The sequence below is a fragment of the Fukomys damarensis genome, unplaced genomic scaffold (genome assembly GCF_012274545.1).
Source record: "Fukomys damarensis isolate Sample0158 unplaced genomic scaffold, DMR_v1.0_HiC HiC_scaffold_5, whole genome shotgun sequence".
NCBI lineage: Eukaryota > Metazoa > Chordata > Mammalia > Rodentia > Bathyergidae > Fukomys > Fukomys damarensis.
Window position 1 is genome coordinate 13,368,990 of NW_022900917.1, and position 12,699 is coordinate 13,381,688.

A 12,699-nucleotide genomic window follows, 5' to 3' on the forward strand; every position below is an offset into this window, starting at 1 on the left:
TACTCTTTGAGTAAAATAAATAGGACACACATGGTTAAATACCAAATAGTTTCACTGGTGTGCTAAACTGAAAGTGTAACTAAGGATTAAAAATGTATAATAAATAATCTGAAATAGGGGAAAAAGGGTGCCAAAGGGAGAGGAAGTAGGAGGGATTGATGAAAGGAAAGAAGCAAAGGAACAAAATACAGGGGGCATTGAATGGAGGGCAGGGGAATGGGGAAAAATGAGAACCAAGATATATTATGTAAAGTTACAAATTCCCAGTAACAAATGTCAACATACTGTGTTCCTAAAATGTACCAATAAAAGTAATCAATAAAAAAGAATAATTGTTGCATTTTTGTTGAACACTAAGGTGAGTACTGTAAGTCAAATAGCTTATTTTTTTCAACAACTCTATTGAGTAGGCATTATTTTGCATCCATTAAATATTCTACAAATAGGTTTATTTTTTTAAAAATCACCTATAAGTGCTTGAGGCTTTGGGGGGACATCTAGACATAAACTATAACATGTAGCTTTCCCCCTATATTTCTTTCAATAGTATTAAATTTACAGGTCTGACATTCAAACTTATAATCTATTCTGAGTTGAATTTTGTGTATGCTGTGGATAAGGGTCTAGTTTCATTCTTTTTCGTGTGGTTGTCCAGTTGTCTCAACAACATGTACTGAATAGATGGTCCTTTCCCTATTGTGTGTGTGTAGCCACTTTGGTGAAAATCGATTAACTATAAATGAATGGATCTAATTTTGTCTTCTGTATTTCCATTCCATTGGTCTACGTGTCAGTTTTTGGGCTAGGATCATGTAAGAGCGATGAATTCTTGACCAAACACTGCAATTAGTATTATTTCTTTGTAATGTTGTACTCCACAAATCAAAGAAAATTCATTGTAGAATATGCTTAGACATATCTTTTTTTACAGACTTGATGCTTGTTCCTAAACTTCCACTATTAAAACTAAATTATTGTGAATTGAATGTTATTTGAAAATATGTTAGGGAATATTAGTTTAACACATGTTTCCAACAAATTAAATCAGCAAACTTTTTATTTCTTAAAGTAACCTCATGTCAACAAGCCTATATCATTCCATAAAGAATGTCAGTGAAAGCCTGGGGACTTAGCTCAGTGGCACAGCACCTGCCTGGTAAGTGCAAGGTCTTGAGTTCAATCCTCAGTACCTAATAATAATAATAATAATAATAATAATAATAATAATAATAACAGTGCCCACATATTTCCAAATAATAATGAATAATAATGCAACCTAAATCTTTCCAGTATTTTTCAAATTAGTGTATCCATAGCCCATATACTAACTCTAAGTCAATCCACTTTTATTTAGATAGTTCTGATGCTGAGTTTAGCACAATGACTTCAATCAGGAAATCATTCTCCACAGCACTTAACTAGAAAAGTTCACTACCAGATTCTTTCCCTTGTTTTGCGTTTCCAGAAGTTAGAGGTTTTCAGCATTGAAGGTATAATTGAATTTGAAGTTATACTTGACCTTATTCTGCTGGTCTAATCTTCCTGAATTTTTTCAATCTCTGCAAGATGAAATAAAGTCTCTCCGATAGGTTAATTTGCATGAATTTTCTATATGCAACTTGAATTTACTTACAGCACATGGGTTGTTCTTCAATACCATGAATAAAAACTAGTATCACTTATTTTTCACCCTACTCTCTGACAATGCTTCCAAATTTGTAGCCACTCTTCCTCATCCCTGGGATGCAATATCACAATTTAAAGGGGAGCACCTAACTTGACTCACGGTTTCAAGGGATTTGGTTTACGGTAGGCTGCTTCTGAGGTAGGGACATCGTCAAAGAAGAGATCAGCAGAGCAACGCCACTTAGTTCATGGCTGCTGGCAAGTAGAGCAGTACACTGCAAGAAAGGGAAGTCCTGCTGGCACACATCGTACCCAGGTCACACCTCCACCATCTGCCCATACACACCCCAAAGTCCTTTTTATGTATCCCTCATTCAACTTACAAGCCAAATAAGTTGACACCATCAGGTTTAAAAATTGTGACTTACTCTAGTAGTAATTTACATCCTAAGAGAGTACTTAGCATATCTGTAAATTAACATTGAAAGTTTAGCTTTTGTTTTAATCAGGAGATATACTGCGTCAGGAATATAAGTGTGTATCTCTTTTCATCTCTTTAGTGTAAGGTTGCTTTTAGGATTTCATAGAAATAAAATATTTATATAACATCTTCCTAAGTTTAAAAAAATGCCGCAGATTTCTGTGTCCAAATTGTCTCACATTATAAATGGCAAAATAGATTTGGAATGGAATCAGAAATTAAGTTGTAGAGCACAATCTGTCAAGTCCCACATCCTCGCACACACATGTACACACACATACACACACACACACACACATGTAAATATATTATTTTAGCTATTTTGCTTATTATATTCTTTCTCTCTGTAATGTCTGCTGTTGAAATTCATTTCCACTGATAACAATTCCTAATTAGAATATTTCCTCTTGCAAAGAAAGTTTCCTAACAAAATATTCATCACCCTTCACAGCTTAATAAATTACTGTCTGCCCTAGTCATTTTGTGTTTGAAATAAGACCCGATTATAGCCCTAGAACCTTTTGTTTAAGCAACCACTAGAATCTTGTAAAGTTTCGAGTCATAAGCCATATTCCCCGTAAGTACTTGTTGAATGAAAAAGTGTAAGAATTAATGATTTTAACTCAGGACTCAGAGAACAATTATTAACAAATCAGAGCATTTGAAACTACATCATGTGAACCCTTATCAACCCTTATTCACCATGTGTGCATTTTCCTAATTGTCAATGCATTAGACATAATAATTTTATTTTGTTACATTCCTTCCAATAGAATAGATACAGAAGTTCTTCTAGCATGTTAGTATTTTATTTTTTAATGTAAAATGTGAGACACATTAAAAAGTATCTGTTTCCTTAAATTGTCTGACAAGATAAATTTCAAGAATGAGGAAAAAATCCTGGGTTATGTTGTTCACCATAAATTAGTGGAAGGGCACAGATCTTACAATGCCTGACAACCATAATTTAAAAGAAGAAAGATTTAATGTGTCTCATTGTTTAAAACATCTCAGTCCTTGGTGAATTGATTCCAAGGCAGAAACATCATCATGGAAGGGCTTTAGCAGAGCACTGAGTTCACAGCAATGGAAAAGCAGATTGGGAATAACGGCACTACAGAGGGAGGCAGCAGGTAACAATATACAAAGTCAAGCTTCCACGAGCTACTCAGACATGCCCAGCATGGCTTAGGAGCTCCTTACTGGGTCCCCAGCCAATGGGATTGACATTACTAAGCTGATCCATCACATTCCACTCTGTCAACTTGACATCCAAATCCACCACTTTAAACCACACTTAATCCCCAAATAAACAAAAAGATCATAATTCCAAACACAAGATACCTCTTCTATGTAAAACCAAAACATAATCCCTTCATCAAGATCTCAATATTTGCAGCGTTTTCCAAGTCTCATCTGAGATTCAAGGAAAAACATAGCTGTGAACATCTGCAAAAATCAGAAGCAAGGAACAATGACATTCTAAAAGGGATGAGTAGGGGTACAGAAAACAATCCGACCAAGTCTAGATAAAAAGTCAGTAGGTCAAATATTAAGTTAAGAGACTCCCATTTCTGTTCTCCAGGGCATATGGTGGTAAAATGTGAGTTCCAGAGGCCTTGGGAAATGCCACCCCTATAATCTTGTTGATTACAGCCCAGGTTACCTTTTTCTTGGGCTGACTCCACTCATAGTCCACTGCTTTCCTCAGCAGACATTCCATATTCCTCCATCTCTGACTCACTTCATTTCCACAGGCTTGCACATTGTCCTGAGAGAAGCCCATTGGCTAGATTCTCAGACCTTCCTATTAAATCTGGACAGAAGCCCCGGTGACTCCTAAACACTTGAATATTGCATGCTGGCAAAATTAGCATTATGTAAATGACATCAAGTTCTGACTACCAGTGTAAGGAATAGCTAGGGCCCCTTGGACCATGACTGCAGTGGCCTCTGAAAGCCAAGATGGCTGAACACATTGAAGTGAATCGTGGGGAAGAAATTCCGCAGGAGCCCCTCCTTGAGCAGGAGGTGAAGAGGCTCACTTCTTAAATCAAAGTTTATTCTTTTGCACTTTTGAACCTGTGCTTTTTGGAGTCTTGCTGACTCCTAAGATCCCTTCAAGGCATCTTTCTTTTCATGCTTATATGAAGTACTTGTTTTTGTTTGTTTGTTTGTTTGTTTTGTTTTTTGTACCAGGGATCAAACTCAGGGACTTGTGCTTGCAAGGCAGGCTGTAGCACCACTGTGCTAAATCCCAGCCCCTAGTTTCTTTTTTTTTTTTTTTCAATCATTGAGTTTATTGATATTTTTTAGGTATACAGTACAGTTACAATCATCATTGGGATCTTGTATCTTACATGACAGGTTTTGGTTCTCATTTTTCTCCTGCCCTCCCTTCACCCCCTCTTCCCTTCCCTATTTACAATTTTTTTTCCATTTTTTTGTTTTCTCATATTTTTTTCTTTTCCCTTATTTTCTTTTTAATGAGTCCAGTCTCTTTAGAAGCCACACCTCCTCTGCCTTCATTTTTACATATGGTCCCTGTAGGTCAAAACAAGATTTCCAAGTAGTTCTGTTTTGCCTTTTACTCCTGATTGTCACTATAAATTGGATGGAAGTGTGAATGTTGGTCTACCATGAATTTCTATCACCACATCAATTAATCTATAGCCCTGAAACTCAGCCTCCTGCAAAGTCTCAGGACATTTGGAAAAATACAGAGAAATTTTCTGCTGGAGTTAACACACATGGCCCTTAGTCCGAGTGCCACTGGAACCAGCCAAGCCTTCACTGTTTTATTCACATTCCTGTCTAAATTCTGGTCTTCGGAGCTCTAACCAGAATCATCCATTAGGTTCTGTTTATGTCACTCTAAGGTTTCTGTAGCTTGCACCACCAAACCTTTTCAAACACCTCCTATTCACCTCTTCAAAGGCTTCTTCTAAGCCAGATAGTCAGGCATAGGATCCTATTTTTGTTACCTATTTTGTATATTTGTCATCTTTCCTGTCCCTGGGACACAGTTTGTGATACCCACAACATAAAAGAGCAAAAGTTGAATTTAGCTTACAGTAAGGCAAAAATTGTGTGGTAGAATAGCATTGCAGAACAAGGATGCTTAGCCCAAAACAGTGAGAAAAGAGAACATGAGGACAATAACCAACAAAAATGTGCCAGGGACCACATACAGTATCCAAATCACACCTCCTTGACCGACCCTGAAGTGAATATTTGATAAACCTCCCAGTCTATCAAGTTGATGCTGTTAAGCTTCTGCGCCTCAGTGCCTGTTTTTAAGGCTACAAAAGTTTGGTGAAATAGTAATTATGCAGTCAACATTATATTAAAAAGGACCATCCACAGGGCATTATGTAAATTGTCTATATTTTCATACTATTGAAATGGATCAGCTCTGAGATATTAGGGGACAATTAGAAACTCAGGTAAAGCAAAACTGGCATTGCCTTCTTCAAACTACTGTTTTGGTCCACTAAATAAAAATAAAATTGAATAAATAACCAGCTTATTCATGAAAAATAATGGAAACTATAATAGGCAGCATGGATACCTTGGGCAAAAGGATGATTTGTGTGCTGGGATGGAAACAATAAGATGGTGTAAAATGTTATTTCATTATTTGTAATGATCTGCATTTCAAAATTATGAATTATTTCTGGTATTTTCCTTTTATTATATTCAGCCTTTGATTGATTGCAGGTAATGGAAACCAGGAAAAGGAAAACAATGGATAAAGGGGAACTACTGGAAATACAAAAAACTATTTTATGGTCAGTGCACTGTCATTTTTATACTTGCAGTAGTTAACATAATGAAGACTTTTTTAATACAATATTTTTAAAAAATATAACAAAAATGAATGCTGTATAATTATATGGGCAATAATGACTACTATTACATTACACAGTAAAGCAAATCAGTAAAAATTAACCTATATCAAAATATCTATACTGTTACCCGTATTACCAAGATCATAAATGGGACATGGGAAACAGACCTTTTTTCCTTTTTGTGAAAGCAAGGCAGTACTAGTCTTGTTTTGTACAATGCAATTATGACAAGGTGACAGTGACTTATGTGTTCGTCAATAGAGTAATACTCATTTTTCTCCAGTAGTTTGTGTGCAGAGACAGCCTGCACAAAAGGGGCTGGTCCTTAACTCAAGATCAAACTTCCCTTTTGGATGAAATTTTTCTCATACCTATTAAAAGGGTGACTCGGTAAGTAATATCATTTAATCCCTTGTGTACCCCTACTATAGTGTCTAGTTTACAAAAGGCAACCTGACTTGATTAGCAATTGGAAGCCAACCTGATATTCTAAAGTGTTTCCAGCTCCTTTAGCAGTGTGGAGTGCCACAACACTGGAAAAAGGCGTTTTTGCCACCGCAATGGTCCTCATCTCTTCTCCCTTCTCTGCTGGGGAAAAACCCTACTGTCCCCAGCGGATCTTTTAATCCATGGATAGTACTGTGCTCTTCACATACTCCACATTTTATACATATCTGTGATTAAGCTAAACTTCTAAATTATTAACAGTAAAAGATTAAGAATAATATGAGGAATAGAGTAGAGCAAGTAGTGAAATCACACCATAATGAAAGTTATAGGAAATATGATCTCTCTCACAACATCACTGTATTCACATATCTTAAGATATTATATTGTACTCATTTTCTTCTTTGGATGATGTGCCGTGATACAAAGCCCCTGTAAAGAGAACAAGTGAAGGGAATGACATGAACTTTTAGCATATTGTGGCATATAAGGGTCACTTGAAACACAAGCCCTGGACTATGGCGGTGGTCAGTCTGATAACCCAGGTAGTCATTAAGCTACTGAAGGGAGAGGAGGCAGGCAGCATGGATACCTTGGGCAAAAGGATGATTTGTGTGCTGGGATGGAAACAATAAGATGGTGTACGATGTTATTTCACTATTCTTAATGATCTGCATTTCAAAATTATGAATTATTTCTGGTATTTTTCTTTTATTATCTTTAGACTTTGGTTGATTGCAGGTAATGGAAGCCATGAAAAGGAAAACAATGGATAAAGAGGAACTACTGGAAATACATAAAACTATTTGTGGCCAGTGCACTGTCATTTTTATACTCACAGTAGTTAACATAATGAAGATTTTTTAAAGTGCTATCCATTACAAAGTCATTTTAAAGACTTTTGTAAATAAGCTGAAATAAAAACAAATGTTTGAGTGAGCATTTGCTAAATTAGGGGAAATGTTTCCTAACTATTTTATTCTTCAATACTTGGAAGTATTTTCTATACACTACTGTCAAAGGGAAAATAAACAAACATTTGCACATTCTAAGTAACCTGCCTCTGAGCTCTTGGTACGTTGGCCGTATTGTTACATAACATTATCACTCAGGCTTCCCCTAGTGTAGCTATGAAGGTGATTCAAGATCAGTTATTAAATCAACTTTCAGGAATGACTTTAGTTTACACAAATACATTCAAATAAAACTTCCCTTCCTGCTTCAAGGACCTCCTCTAATCAGTTTGGATTTAATGGATGTCTGACCCTTCAAGCACTTGATAGGAATAAAGATATTAGGAAATTGGATCTTGAAACTTTTTTACCCAAATATCCCATTGACTGACAATTAAATATGCCCCAGAACTTAACCAGAAGTTTCTTTGAACCAGAAGATTGATTCATAAAGAGGTAGAGAAAAATATTTATCTTATAGATCAGATGCATCTATATTTAGATGGAGGTGCATATTAATTTGATCAAATTGGATATTTATGAAATTAAGCAACAGACCAAATTAGATCGACAAGACAATTAATGAAGGATCAGGGAATTATTTTTTAAATTTACATGACAGATATAAGTTATTTTTACATTCATGTGGACAAACTGTCTTTTAACCAAGGCAGCTGCAATGAGCAGCTGATAGGTAAAATGGAAATTCTTAAGTACTTGGTATGACATCTTGCCACATTAATTAGAATGCTTTCCACATCACAACAGTTTAGTCAGGAAAGATGACATCAAAACATAAGATTAACTGCTGACTGTAATTTAGATGATAAAAGTTACATTTGAAGTTGGAAAAAATAAAATGGCCAAGGAAAACAGTAGACTCTAAATATAGTAAAATCAAGTCTTGTAGTGTTTGATATTAAAAAGTGTAGTAATGACTTTAAATTATAAATTTATATGCTCCAAAATAAAATAATTTAACTTTCAAAGTAAATGTTTTCTTAAAGTCATATATATACATATATATATTATGTATATTATATATATGTATGTATGTATATATGTATATGACCCAATAATACTCTCCAACATACAAAGTTATATACAGTCTTTTTAAGCATGTGTATAGTGTTAACATTTTGGTACAGAATAACTTTTGAAGTTAATTTTATCAATAACACAATGACACAGCTAATGACATATAATTTGTCAATTAAGAAAGAATTAGGTTCCAATGCATGCATTGAAAATGTCAGAACAATAGTGGTTTAAGTAAGGTAGATGTTCATTTTTCTCCTTTAAACAACAAGGTCTTCTTCAATATTCTTGCTTTATTCTCTTGATTAAATGAGTTCTTTTTCAAAGGGAACAATTCAGGAGACTTGTTGTAGTTTACATAATTATATGCATATTATAGGGCCAAAATAGGAGAAGAGAAATTGTCCACCTTACTGAAATTCAGCTCCCATGTCATTCTCTAAACGGACTCAGCACTTGTAGCTGGATCTCACCAGCTAGGATTTTGTCACAAGTCCTTTCCAGTTATAGGACATTTTAGAAATGTAGTCTTTTATCTGCTGTTTTGTCTAAATGGAAATAGAATTTCTAATCTTAAATGTAGCAGGCAATGGATGTTAGATAGAAAATTGTACAGTCCACTATAATGTCTTAGATCATATGTGGAACCTGTTTTCTCTTATTTTATTTCATTCTAACTTTGCAAAACTTCCTAGATCTTCTCTTAGGATAGTGTCATAGCTGCTCATAGGATGCATAAGGCACCTGGAGAAAGTTCTACAAGGATGGCTGGGAGTGTTATATTGGTTTTACCCAATCTAACCATTAAATTTATGATTGTATTTTACAGGTATCATTTGCTCTGACAAGTTACCTCTATAAAAAGTTTCCTCAAGTTATTGATTCTTTTTTATATTTATTTACAGTTTTTAATGAAAATTAAAATTGATTCAGTGGAGCATGAATACACTTTTTTCCACACTGAAGCCCTAATCCTGCAAATGCAAACAATGTCTGATAAAATCCTGTAGATAAATAACCATGGTGGCTCAAGAAATACTCTCTGTATGAGCACTGTTGGAATCCAGCCCTTGACTTTAGTTTCCCTCCCTGATATATACTAGGACTTCCAACTCTTTCTTCAGGCCTTTATTACTGGGTGATTCTCTTTTTTATTATGTGCGTGCTCTAAATACAGTCATTTAACAATGAAGGTTCTGTAAGCTCTCTGGAATGAGTGGTTTCACTCTATTACTAAACTCTAAAGTGAGCACTGCCTGCATTCTAGCTGTAGAAATAAAATCCCTCAATTCTCAAACTACACATATTCTATATGGCATCCATTAGAAATATTTCAGTGATGTTTTTCCTACATAAGTGCTTAGAATTTGAATGGAATAGGGTTACCCTATGTGTAATATGTTGATAATTCGATTATATAACATAAAGATAGGAAGGAGGTTGGATGATTGAATTTCAAATATCACATGGTAGCCAAGTACTCAGACCTTTTGTTTAGAACCAAGAAGGATTTCTCATTTTGATTATTATTATTGTTTTCAGTAGAAAGAATAAAGTATAGCCCTTAGTGATAAAGAAAAAAATGAGTACTTGTGAATTTGGCTTATTGTATTAATTTAAATAACTAAAGTGCTATCAAAGACTAATTGATAAGCACAAATCTTAAATGCCAATGCAATGGACTGATGACTACAGTAGGCTGAACAATTGATCCATAAAAGATATCCATACCCTGACACCTGAAATGTGTGAATACTGCATTTCATAGCAGTGTTTTTTTTCTTTTTATTGAGTTTAGTGATACAATCTAGGTATACAATACAGTTACATTCATTACTGGGATCCTGCACCTTCACATGACAGGTCTTGGTTCTCATTTTTCCCCTTGTCCCTGCCCTTCCTTCACCCTTTCTTCCCCTCCCCATTTACAAACACTTTATTTCCATTTTTGCATTTTCTCATATTTTTATTTCCTTTCCCTTGTTCCCTTTCCCCTACCCTTCCCACTTTCCCTACACCTTTAGCCTTTTTCTTCCTATTTCACACTATTAATTATCCCATTAGGATCTTGTGTGCCATTGTAGTTTTTCACACCAGAGAGACTATTTGGTATTTATACGTGTGACTTATTTATTTCACTTAAGAGTATATCCTCAATATGTATCCATTTTCCTATGAATGACTCTAATTTCTCATTCTTTATGGCTAAGTAGTATTCCATTTTATAGAAAAACCATATCTTCTTTATCCAGTTCCCAACAGATGGGCAAATGGGCTGTTTCCAAATTTTAGCTATTACAAACTGTGCCACTATAAACATTGGAGCACATGTATCACTGTGGTATGTTTCTTTTAATTATTTTGGAAAGATACCCAGCAGAGGGATGGCTGGGTCAAATGGAGCCTCTAGTCCCAGCAGTGCTTTCATATATAGAATTGTTGAGGTGTTTGATACAGGGATATTATCCAAGTGGGTACTACATACAATCATAGGTATCCTTCAAGAATGAGGCAGGAGATTTGATACACACAGAAGAAAGAGTAATGAAAAGATGATGGTAAAAGTATGGATTGGACTGATGGTTCCACAGCTAAAAACACCAGCAGCAATGAGTGACTTAAAAAAGAAGGAGTACATGGGTTGGGGACTTAGCTCATTTAGCTCAGTGGTTCTGATGCCTGCTTCCCAGGTGCAAGGTCCTAAATTCGATGGGAGGAGGAGGAGGAGGAGGAGGAGGAGGTGGAGGAGGAGGAGGAGGAGGAGGAGGAGGAGGAGGAGGAGGAGGAGGAGGAGGAGGAGGAGGAGGAGGAGGAGGAGGAGGAGGAGGAGGAGGAGGAGGAGGAGGAGGAGGAGGAGGAGGAGGAGGAGGAGGAGGAGGAGGAGGAGGAGGAGGAGGAGGAGGTGGAGGAGGAGGAGAAGGAGGACTCCTTTTATATAGAGTGGTCAGGTGCAACCATCAGAATAGACAATAATATGTAAGTTCGGACCTTAAATAGTAGTAATTCACTTATATTATGAGTAAAACATGTAACTGGACTCTGTTGCAGTATGAGATTCACTTGTAAAGTTAGATAGGAGAAAGAACGTTTGCTGTGCTGTGACACAACTGTGTGATGAGAGTAATGATTGTGTGCATGTAAAAAAGTAAAAGAAAAAATTTGAAAATTTTCACCCTAAACAAATGATATATGTTTGAGGAGATAGAGATATTTAACCTGAGGCAAATGATGCACAATGCATACATGTATCAAACTGTACAATTATTATATTTTATACTAGATGTAATTAAAAGAAAGATCAAATACAAAAAATAGTGTAAAGTAAAACAGTAAGTGTGTATGTACTTATGACTTGCTCATGGGTAAAAGAAACTATGGTTTTCTGAATTTTGCCCTCTGTACATATTAGGTGCTTTTCAGTAAAAATATTAATTTAATAGAAAAAAGTGGAGATCTATGGTAAATGTAAGGATAATTATCGTTTTGTACAACTTTCCTTTTAATTTTGCACATAAACATGTACACACACAGTAGGGGTCATGGCATAAAAAAAAATCTATATTTTACTGTGGACAATGGCCACAAGCATTAAAAGGTGGTCTTTCAGGCAGAAGAAATTGTAGGATTGAAGGCAGAAAGGTTCCAAAGAGGAAAAGAGTATGAAATATCATGGAGCTACGGAAGCTCTCGAGCCCAGCAGTGGTGAGCGGTGAGCAGAGCAGGCTGGGAGGAGTGGAGCTAGCTCTGGGACATCAGGACCAGGGGTGGGGCGGTGGGGGTGGGATCTTCGTTTTATTTTAGAGCCATAGGAAGGAGTTAGAAGTTGTTAGTCTGGTTTTCTTCTATGAATCAGATATAACATGCGGGAAAAAGATAACTTCAGTGCAGAGGGGTTTCTATAATAGGGAAGAGACAGGAAAATGTGCACTGTGGTGATGCCGATAATAAAATATTTTAACTGATTTGGAACGAATTTCCTGCTCTTCATATTTTCTGTGTTTTATAGCTCTCATCATATTCATCCAGATTTGTATAAAACATGTAATTATATTGAAAAATTATTTTTTTCTTGTTTTGACACAGTATATCCTACCTAGGATCACTTACTGCTCTTATTTTGTATTCATTCAATTTTCTTTTTGACTTTATGAAAAATCAAAACCAAACAAAAGTGTTTAAAATATAGAGAAAATGAGGCTGGGAAGGAAAGATTGCAAGTTGAACCCAGCCTGGGAAACTTCATAACTTAATGAGTCCCTCTCCCTCTCCTTCTACTTCCTCCTCTCCCTGTCCCTCTCCTCCG

General features: G+C 35.8%; 1 long non-coding RNA gene across 1 annotated transcript in view; it reads right to left on the reverse strand.

The window, feature by feature from the left end:
* The window catches only part of LOC104859054, a 21,613-nt gene that overhangs the window by 288 nt on the left and 8,626 nt on the right, over positions 1–12,699 (reverse strand). The window contains exon 2 of the long non-coding RNA XR_779279.1: positions 1,787–1,901. This is a non-coding gene — a long non-coding RNA (uncharacterized LOC104859054). The remainder of the gene's footprint in view (positions 1–1,786; positions 1,902–12,699) is intronic.